The sequence below is a fragment of the Xiphophorus couchianus genome, chromosome 13 (assembly GCF_001444195.1).
Source record: "Xiphophorus couchianus chromosome 13, X_couchianus-1.0, whole genome shotgun sequence".
Taxonomy (NCBI): domain Eukaryota; kingdom Metazoa; phylum Chordata; class Actinopteri; order Cyprinodontiformes; family Poeciliidae; genus Xiphophorus; species Xiphophorus couchianus.
The window spans coordinates 28,715,247-28,726,669 of NC_040240.1; the positions used below are offsets into that span (position 1 = coordinate 28,715,247).

An 11,423-nucleotide genomic window follows, 5' to 3' on the forward strand; every position below is an offset into this window, starting at 1 on the left:
CTTCTATATATTTGACAAGTTTTGGTTTCCACTATGCGACAAACTGGCGACTTGTTGGATGGATGGATGGATGGATGGATGGATGGATGGATGGATGGATGGATGGATGGATGGATGGATGGATGGATGGATGGATGGATGGATGGATGGATTCATTCCACTAATAGTTTGAATTGACCAACATCTGACTGGAAGTGATATTAATGTTTGAATCTAATAGCGAATCTATGGAGGGAGCTAAAGATTAGGGCGATGGTAAAGAGGCCTTCCAGTCTCAACGGCTTTGGGCTCAGAGATGAATCAGAATACCAGAGGATGCATGGAGAAGCTGCTGAGCAAAAGGAAAGGGTTCCTGTGATGGCAATGAAGATGTTAACTAACTGAAATTTCAAAAACGTTATTCTTAACTATCTTTTTTGAAGCAGAAGAATTTGGAATTAAGAGGAGTTACAACATTTAATTTTCCTTTGGAATCAAACAAATGTTTTTGAATTGAATTGAATCTCCATAATTAATTAAAGACACATACCAAGACCAATACTACTACTTTTCGGTCTCCTGGGTCGCCCTGTTACGACGAGCCCATCCTCACAGAGCTGGTGCTCAATTGTAGTGGAAAATGAGCCAAACTAAGCTGAGTCGATCCGAGTGGAGCTGAGTCATTACAGACCTGGTGTCTATCTCAGAAAATAGTAAGTGACAAAATATTTAACATGCATTCAGCTGCACATGCTCATCATACATGGTGGATTATATGTTTTTGTTGTTGTTGTTGTTTTTTGCACCATTTACAAAGCCAAAACTGGAACAAATACATAAGTTGTGCTTTTCAAGTTTGTGTAGACTGTAGGGTGAAATCCAGGCACCTGCAGATTTTAAACAGATGTAAAATTATGGCTGGGAAGAAGAAGAAAAATCCATATGCGTCTCAAAGCATCTTTCTGTGCCACTTCTTTGGCTTGAACCAGCAAATGCATAAAAGTGTGGCCTTATTTCACCACAGGAACCGATTCACCAAAAGATCGCAGCGCTTCCCTCTGAAAATGAGACAAAGGTTTTCTCATCTGTCTGATTTAAAAAGCTCAGAGATTTACACCTGAAGATTGTTTCAAGTAAAATTCTGTCAAGAGGTTATGACTAATTAATATCTAATCTTTCCTAGGTACAGTTGAAACCATTTATTTTCATACACAGTGCATTTGCCAAATTTGGTATTTATTTCAAAAGTCAATGTTTTGTTTATTTTATATCTGGAATTGGTTTTACTAGATCTGTTTTTGAGATCCCGAAGCATAACAAAGAAATTGTGTGACAGTAACTTAGCTCACTTACCTGGCCGTGTGTTTCCCGACTGACAGGATTGTTTTCATGGTGTTGTTACATGTAAATAAATCAGGGGGCTTTGGACAGTTGTTATCCAGATTTTTGTTATTGCTGGATCAGAATTTTTTTTTTTAATCCAATCTAAACTCCGCTCCTCACCAGCCTTGCTGACATTGCGTCAGTGCTGCTGCCTCTCTCTGTAGTTCTGCTTGGTAATTATGATTCCTGCTGCACAGCTGACATTTTTCTTGTGGTGACAAACTGTAACATGATCTGTGAAGATGTCAGAGCACATTCTGAACAGCTCCATTGCTAATTTACACATTGGACTAAAATATTACGCTACATCAATCAGTACAGAGTAAATACATCAATATCTCATCACTCTCTCCATTTGTCACCCACAATAAAAAAAAATGCAAACGATTGACATTATTGCTAAAACAACACAAATAAAATCAAAGAATTCAATTAAATTTTAATGTTAGTTTGACTTTTTAAGTTTATTTTGGTCTGAATGTTTTACGTTCTACATTCTTTGGAGGGAACCTTTGGAATTTTTAATTTTAAGTTTAAGTTTAGAGAGTTCTAGGACCGGGCATTTTTGCTTGGTTTTAGCTTAAATATGAAGGATGGAATCACAATAAACACAGATGTAATATCCCTTCAGCAAACTGGGAAAACCCAGATACTGACACAATTGCTTTGTGAGCTTCTGAAATCAGATTTTAAATATCTACATTAAATGGAGGCACAGCTGTGGGTGTATTTTGAGGTCATTTCTTAAGCCCTCTGCCTCCTAGTGTGACATGATGAGAAAATCAATCAAAGTCCATTAGTGAATATTTCAGGAGCAGAAAGAGCCAAGGTGAAAAAAATCCATTGCACAAAGTTTAATGCAAACTCATATTTTTCACACAAAAAATCAATGTTCCTGTGTGAAAAGCTGGTAGTAAATGTAACTGAAGGACAGTGTTGTAGGCCTAATGCTTGGCACAAACCTGAGGCTCATAATCCCACCATTACAATCTGATTCATCAGGAACAGAAATTCCCCGGTCACACAATTCTAAGTTTTTTGAATGAAATCTGGAGATGAAATTCATAACCTTGTCTAACCTTGACTGGCTTCCTGATTCTGTTCTTCCTACCAAACCTACCAGCTGGGGTTATAATTATCTTTATCTGCTCTGTTTTTCAGAACCATTTCACACCAACCATTGTTTTTTTTTTTAAAGCCCACCTCCCCTTTCTGAGAAAGCCAACCGCCCCCAGCCCCCTGCAGGAGGCCTGGCATGTATTCCTGTTGATATGCACACACCTGCACTACTGCACAGGGATGTGGCCTATTTCTTCACTCCAACATCTCTTTCAGATTCACTGTTTCTTACTTCACTCCTGTACTTTATATCCTTATAACACCGTATTTGTAAAACAACCTGCTTGGTGTTTCCAGATTCCAGTGGAAGTGTCCTCCCATGTTGGCCTTGGTCGTATCTGTACAGATGCAGGTGTAAGGACCATCTGGTGTGGCTCAGCAGAGGTTCAGTTCATTGCTGCTGCGGATCACACCAGCACACTCACTTTTGTTTTCCGAGATCACAGGCAGTGGCGCAAATAGTGGAACGCTAAAACTAGGCAGAATAAGTATTTTCAGGCAGCATTTTCTGGGCTCTGTTGATAAAGTTGGAAAGTGGTCAGGGGTGGAAATTGTCATCCATCAAAAATGACGGACGGTCTTCCGATTTGGTAACACTTTATTTGACGGGGTGTGTGTAAGACTGACATGACACTGTCATGAACATGACATAACACCTGTCATGAACATGAGGAAGTCGTCATGAATATTTATGACTGTTGTCATACAGTGTCATTTAGTAAATCATGACACTTTTAATACAAAGTTAACATTATTCAAAATGTCTTTGTTATGACAACTTGACATTAACCAAGAAATTGTGATATGTCATAAATTTGTTATAAAAGTATTACTGATTAAACTTTAAAAATTATATAGCTTTATGTGGTAATATTATTTTGCTCTGCCATTTTGTTTAGTCTTAAATTTCTAATTAAGTAATTAATATTTCCTCCTACCTGAAATAAAGCGGAACAAGTGGGACCAACAATAAAGATTTCATTAAGCTTTATTACACGGTCAAATGATTTAATAACAGAGTCACTAATAATTCTTCTTACTTCAAGTGGAACACCAGTTATAAATGTGTCATTAAGTGTTATTACAGTGTCATTAATATTATCTCTTACCTCAAGTAAAGTGAAGCAAGTAGCAACAGTTATAAAGATATCATTAAGTGTCATTACAGTGTCAAGTGCTATATTAACAGAGTCATTAATGTTAGGTCTTACCTCAAGTGAAGTGGAAAACACTGGACTACTTATATCTACCATCATAGCTGTAGAACAAACCCTTTGTACATTGGAATAAAACAAAAGATTACTTGTTCTTCAAACAGAGGGTTTAACGTCTGGTCAGTATATTGTAACTCTGAAATACTGATTGAAAAACTAAAACAGAATTACTTATCTTTAACTTAAGAAAATATCGTCTTTCAACAGTCCTAACATTTTTTGCTTTGATTGTGTCAGCCATCTCTCTGTAACGCTCTGATAACAGGGAGATCTTCTTGTTGTCTTCATTTCCTGGAAGCAGCTCTTTAAAGGTGTCCGGAGATGCTCAGAAATTATAACTGTTCTTGCAATGGTTGTGGTCAATGTTAATCATGGTGAAAGCCTTTTCATGAATTCAAACTTGGTGAATCTCTTCTGGACATTCTCATAGTGGGTGATGACTCAATCCACTGTGGTCACTTAAGAAAAAGAACAAAAGCAAATAAACAAAAAATGTAACGTGATCTTAATTCAGCATTTATTTAAATACCATTCCAAAATTGTCCCTTGCTGCACACTGTCAGAATAGTAGACTGACAGACAAATGTCTAGTTAACTTGACTGGTTGTTATAAAGTGCAATGCAATTATTTCTTAATACAAGTAGCATAATGACTAGAGCACAACAAAATTATTCTGATAAAATATTTGTTTGGCAGAAATTCATACAGCCTGCTGTTATTCAGAATGCATCATTTAATGTATAGCTTTAGGCACATGAGTGGATCTTTTCACTTAATGAGCTTTCAAAATTATTTCCAACCAGATACTCTGGCTTATGGCTTAAGAAGTTTATTAATAAATAAATAGATTAAACGCCAGTTTTACATTTGACAATAATCAGTTGTCTAAAACGTAACTTGTTAACTTAACTGGTGGATGTTGATTTTTGCTCCCCCTTCCCCACTTACCTGTCTCCTCACACACCCCTTCACCTGGAGAAAATAGTAACACAAAACTGACTTACATAATTTTCTTGGGGAATATTTCATCTGCTTCTTTCTCTTTGGTCAAACAGGGACTTTTTTCTCTGGTGGCTGGTCCTCATGATCATTCTCTGGTCCTCATGATCATTCTCTGGTCCTCATTATCATCCTCCACACCTGTAGCACATCTTCATTAGCCACCTTTGTCCACTCCACTCCCCACCATGTGTCCTTAGGCTAAAATGGGTCTTCATGTGGCTAAAGTTGCCAAAGCAAACAACAGAAGCACCATGTCACATCAGCCAAGTTGCTAAATAATGCACATAAAGGATAACTTTGACTAACATATTAGCTTTTAATTTGTTAGATTACAATTGGAGGGAAAAAACCTATTTGCCTGCCTTTAAAATGTGTTTAATATTAAGGGCTAACGTTACAGTAATGGTTGTAGGTTTCAAGTTGTAGGTTTTAATTCTTTACCTGAATCAAGCTATGTCATTACCTCTTCAGACTGCACAGTGTTGTAAGTAAATCAGTTTTCAAAGTCTGAAAAGGACAGAAACAAGAAGAGATTTTATTTTGATATTTTTAGCCAGTAGCGTCTTTGTAATGACATAGTTAGCTTAGCTAAACAGTGAGAGAATGCCATAGGTAAGTTACAATTACTTATTCTAAAATTTTCCAGTCATGTTCAATGCAGTGTTCAATGGAGAGACATTCATTATCATGAAGCTACAGCCAACAAAAACAGATTATGAGACATTAACAGTCCATGATCCACTGATGTCACTGGCCCCCAATCAAGCTAATCTCCAAGTCACTTCAATAGTGACTTTCAGTCCTTTTTCTTTTTGCTGTGTGAACTTTTCTTGTGAACTGTAGTATAAACTAATATAATATTTCAGACTATTTTAATGCTTTAACTTGAATTAGGGCTTTTTATACGTTCTGTCAAACAATAGAATAAAAGTAAGCATAGACTAACTTTGATGCAGTTGTTGGCGGCTCCTCAGTTTATGAAAAACTGGTCAGTTTACACAATTGCACTCTACTAATTTTTAACACAACCGGAAACAAAAGAACAAAAAAAAAACAATGAAGCAATCACTCTGTATGGAAATGTTTTGTAATGAATCAATACTCATGTAGACTTTCATTCATTCCTTGATTCAGTTCTCCAATCATTACAGCAGCAGCACCGCTCTGCTTACTGTCCAACACACACACCCTCCAATGTGTCTTATGAATCAATCTTTCCTTTGTGTGTGTTTTCACTCTACTTAATTAAATAGAATAATTATGCATTTTCAAACTGACTACTATTAGAGCGGCCCCTGACTCGTTCTCTTCTGGGAGAAATCATGAACATGGAGTCCCATCAACCCACTTTGTAGAAAGGTCACGTGAATGAATTGCCTCTCAGATACAATAAAACTTGTGCTTCTGTGTTGCTCTGAGCACAGAAAACTGCCACTGGAGCCACTGAACCATAGATATGTCACAGTTATTACAAATATGTTTTGAAAATTTATGATGACTAAGTTGGTCTGTTTATATGATCGGAGTACAGGAACACACATTTTTACAATCTTGTTGCATAAAATAAATAACCATGAACATGTAAAGTTGATTCGCAGGTTTCTGTGAGAGCGTATAAAAAAAACATATAAGTTTAAAAAACTCAGACAAAAGTGGAGATTTAAGAAAACTACTTTTGTCTTTGTGTGTATATGGGAAAACTGAGATTTAGGGTTTCATCCATTGCAGTCTGTTACAAATAATGTGCCAATATATCCACATAGTTGCTTCGACCCGATTCCCAATCGACTGGTGTTTTATTAACTTTATATTCTAATGCGCTATAGGAGTTAAACCAACGTACATTGCCCCCTATGGGATTGGCATGTGTAAAACAACACTCAGTGGCGTATTGATGTGGGTTCATGTGGATGAAAACCTTTCTGAAACTAAATCCATGTAAAATATTTCTTTTGAAAGATTTGGTGGATATATTTGCATTTATAAGGCCCAGCTATGTGTGAACAAGGCTTTAGTAGTGAACCTCATTTCAAACAATGTGAAACACCCTTCAGTCAGTCAGTACTAGACCCCATTAAAGGACATATTTGACTCCTGCATCTGTGCTGTTGTTTCTGCTCTCTGTCCAAAATGACACCTGGAAAAAAATAGCTTTTCTTTTTAGATCATATCATTCGCCTTATATCACATATGGCCCGGATGCAATAGAGCTAAATATCTTTCTGACCACACCATTCACTTTCTCATGTGTCTAACAACAGAAGGGGTCTCTGCTTTCCGTGGCTCTGTGAGCGGGGAGGGGTGAACCACCGTACCACCTGCTGCTCCAGGTAGGAGAAACAACAGCATATGTTGTTTTATGAGACTGCGCCTGAATTGGTGCAACCACATCTGTTCGTGCTCGTGTTCTTAAAGTGCTGCATCTCCGCTGGCGTCTGTGTTTGTACTGGGGGGAAGGGGACAATAGGCAGAGATTCCTGGGTGTGTGCTGTGTTTTGCTTCAGCAGCTCCATTTGGCCGACACTCTGTGGTCTCTAGACCTTCTTTAAGACCTGCCTCAGCTAGGATCAGGCCTGATCTCTGTTCTTTTATTAGATCCTGTCTCTGTAGCAGCAGACAAACACAAAGAACCTATAGGTGATTCACACAACTGACTAACACTGTGTAAACACACAGAGCTGCAACAGGAAGCTGGTGGAACAGCGCTCACTCTTTCAGATGACGTCCGCTGATCAGAGCAGGACACAACAGGAAAAAAATAAAAATCCCAATTTTGAGCTACCTGTTTATCAGAATTTAAACTATATTACAGATTCATTACTATCAGTTTTATCTCATAGAATTTCTTTTCTGAAGTTTTCATTTGATCTCTGAGGTTTGCTTTCTGTCTGATGGAAAACAGAACAGCTGCAACTTGCCCGATTTCTCTCTCTTCCTACTAGCATGTTGCTAGTCACATGTTTTTTTGTGAAGTTTATTGAGTAACAATATTAAACAAAAAGAACAGAACACTGTGAAGGAACTTTGGCAGCTTTGTGGCGCACAAAACGTCACACAGCTGTGACGAAACATCTTCAGGACAAAACAATGTCTTCAGGTAAAAGACATTGTTTTGTCTTTTACCTGAAGACATTGTGATGAAACTACAAATGACTCACTGGAATTTTGTTCTCTGGCCTGTGTAGCATGTCGTATTGCAAACAAGCCGCAATGAGTAGCAGCAGAAGATCCTGTTATGTTGACGAATCAGGATGAAGGACAGCAAGTAATGTAGTCCATGTTTAGTCCAAGTCCATGGATTTCCTCTGATCTGGTCTGTAATAATAAAAGTTATTGTACTATCAAATTAAAATGAAAATGAGATAAGTGAAAAGTTTGCATTGTAAGTTTTTTGTTTTATCTTAATTTGTCTGGATCATGTTTTTTTTTTTTTTGTATGACTTGAACTTCATTGATTTTCCAACAGAAAGATATATCACAGTTCCACACTTAGCATAGCCTAATTTAACAATGTCCAAATGAACCGGAGCATCCAGGCAAACAAACTGGAGTTGAGTTAAAACAGATTAAAGAGAGACGGTGTGAACGCTTCCTTAAACTTCTTCTGTTTAGCTGTAATGTTTCTCATAAAACTTTTTAAATATCTGATGATTCAAGACGATTCAAACCTGCTGCTTGATCTTCATGGTTCTGTTTTTTCACGAATACTTTCTAACAAACCTCTGAAACCTTCACACATCATTGATACTCAGGTTTAAACACACACACGTGGACTTTGCGTGATGTTTGAAGCCGTTTGGCTGCATTGGGTTCTTTTGGAGGCGTTAGAGTAAGCTGGGCTGAAAAAACCCAATGCAGCCATGAGTCATTTTCCTACAATGAAATATAGTGACGTTTGTGGCTGCAATGTGACTAAATGTGGAAATGCGCAGGGTGTGTGAATCCTTTTGAAAGTCGTTAAACATTTCACCCCAAAGTGTAGAAAGAGATCCTTTTTTTTGCTGCGATTGCATTTTTCCTCTAAATTTGAAGTCCTCGCATTGAAAGTCTGATGGAATCTACAACTTGACGTTTCTTAAAGCTGACTGGAATAAATATCCTCTTCTGAGTTCATCAAGCTTTCAAGCTCCGTGTCTTGTTGCCCTATCCGGCCACATTAGCTGCATTTCTATTGACTTTATAATTATGCAATTTGACATATTGAAAATAAATTTACTTAACAGAAACATGGCAATGTAGAAGAAACTCTCGTTTTTCAATAAAAAGTTTTGCCGCTAGGATGAGGAGATTTCTTTTTGGCCAGATCAAAATTGGTTTATTTCGCAAAACATTTTTTCCGCTTCACATGAGTCACATGATCAACAACAGAATGTAACTGTGACGCAAACCACGAAGAAGAAGACGACAGGAAATGGTAGGAGCAGCATGGTGTTTTAATGACTTATCTCATGACCAAAGTTATCCACGTAATTTTAATTGTCTTTCTTATTTAACTGAAACTAGGCAATTGCAAATTTTTGTTCTTTGGACAATAATGAAATATTTCTGTGGATCCTTTTGAATTGTTACCAGCAAAACATCCAACCCAGCTGCCAAGGTGGAGACAGTTTCTCAGGAGCCAGTTTTAAAAACGATACAAAGAGAAATGATTCGAATATAAACCTCAACTCTGAAGCACAACTCCAGTCTACCTAGGTTTAAAGTATTACTGGCTCTGCTACAGGTCACAACAGTCAGCCGGACTTAACAGCAAATTTTTATTGTTTACAAGGAAATAGTGATTAACCTCTAAATCTAACAGAATAAAGTAAAACATCAAGGACAAACAGTTTTTTACAGTGTAAGGACATAGGAGCACAGTGTGCCTGTTTGAAATGAGATGCCTGCTCATGCTAATTTATGCTGCCCTGTGAGTCACATCTGCATGGTGGCTTCTGTTGACAGGTTTTTTATCCCAGCAAGACTCCTGCTAATAATGTGAAATAAGCACAAACACATTAGCACAAGAGCTGATGTTGTCATCACCTGAGAGGAGCTCGGTGCTCTACACCAGATCCAAAACGCCACTTCAGCTGGGTGGTTTCCTTTCAATGTAACTGCTACTTGTTAACTGCCTGCTGTCAGTGTTCATATTATAGAGTCATTACACACTATTAACATTAAAACATCAATCTAGCTTTGTTTGTACAGCACTTATAGGTGACTGTAACCCACAGTGGTTGACAGAAGGTGGATCAGGCACAGATAAAATAACTAGTACAAATATTAGCATTAATCAAACTAAGTAAGCCTCCATCCACTGGCCTTACCTGATTACCATGGTGTTTATCTCCAGCAGTCATTGGTTGAGGGACAGGTTATACTCTGGACAGGTCAGCGATCTAAGACAGGGAAACACAGAGACACACAGAACAAAAAACCATGCACACACACACACACACACACACATGCCCACACACACATCTGATGACAATTTAGAGACATTAAGGGTGTTTTCACACCTGATAGTCCAGAAGACCCAGTTTGATGCAGGACCAAAACTGCAACATTTATTACATTTCCAGTTGGTGTTCTTCACATTCCAACGGCGCTGTGTCAAATATACCAAACTAAATGAAAAACCTAAATATCAATTAATGTACATTGTCCCTACCAAATATATTAAGAACAAAAAGTTGTGAATAGTAGTGAAATTGAAGGAAGCAATGTTGTAAAAAGTTGTAAAAAGAAGAAATATATCCCCTTTGCACCAATATCCATAAACAGAACCCAGTGCATTTCTCTTCAATCCCGCTGTGCTGTCAGTAGAAGTGACTCATCATGAGGCCAAACAGTCAGATTGAGGAGCAGCATTGGCATCGATTGGATATTGTAACTTTTATATGATTCCTGTAAGATTTTCGTGGTGAATGTTCATTGTTTTGTTTTAAAGTAAAGCAAGAATTAACTTTTCACAAGTGACTCCATGAAGCAGCTATGTGTTTGTTGAAACCATTCATTCCAAATGAATCCTAACTCTAACTAAGAGTGATCCATCGAAGCTCAGCAGTTCTGCAAATGAACTTGGTGTTCAGGAACAGTTTGCTACCATCAGCTCCGTTCTGCTTTCCACTCAGATTCTCTCTCTCTCTCTCTCTCTGCTGCTTCAGACCAGTTGGTGAACTTAGTGACAGGACAATCTCAAGGTTCACTTTGCTATTCTTAGTGCTCCTGGAATGCTTTTCCTCCACCCTGTTATTTTGTTTGCGTTCTCTTCACGCCACTCATGTTAGGAAACTTGTTTGGCCCGGCTGCTCAGAGCCGGGATAACAAGCGGCCCCTAAGGCCAGTGACGTGCTGCTGAACTGTTGGTGAGACGGAACAGTCACCATAAGATGGATAACAAACTTCCTGTTGTTGTTTTGTTTTTTTCAAGGGAAAAAAAAGTACATTTGTCATCTTGAACCCAAACAAGTCCTTTTAAGGCTCTGAAATGTGACCTTGAAAGTAATCAAAGTTGATGTGATTTTAGATAAGCCAAACACAGGATTGTTCAGGGTGATTTGGAAAAGGTTAAACATTTAATGGAGGGGTAGTTTAGCAGAGGAAGGAATGAATCTATATCTACAACATCTGTCCAACTGGACAACAGTATAACTTCATTTCAGTTCATTTATGCAGCACAAATTCACAACACGTCACCTCAACGCACTTAAAAACAAGCTAATTCATTCCAATCACACATT

General features: G+C 37.9%; 1 long non-coding RNA gene across 2 annotated transcripts; it reads right to left on the reverse strand.

Annotated features, from left to right (window-relative positions):
* Positions 1-3,453: 3,453 nt before the first annotated feature.
* LOC114155486 (uncharacterized) lies at positions 3,454-10,107 on the reverse strand. Of its 2 annotated transcripts, XR_003597759.1 has the most exons (5): positions 10,008-10,107; positions 7,857-8,013; positions 5,140-5,205; positions 4,701-4,917; positions 3,454-4,153 (listed from the first exon to the last, which is right to left on the reverse strand). It is a non-coding gene; the product is annotated as an uncharacterized LOC114155486 (long non-coding RNA). The 2 variants fall into 2 exon arrangements; XR_003597760.1 differs by lacking the exon at positions 7,857-8,013.
* Between the last annotated feature and the right edge of the window lie 1,316 nt (positions 10,108-11,423).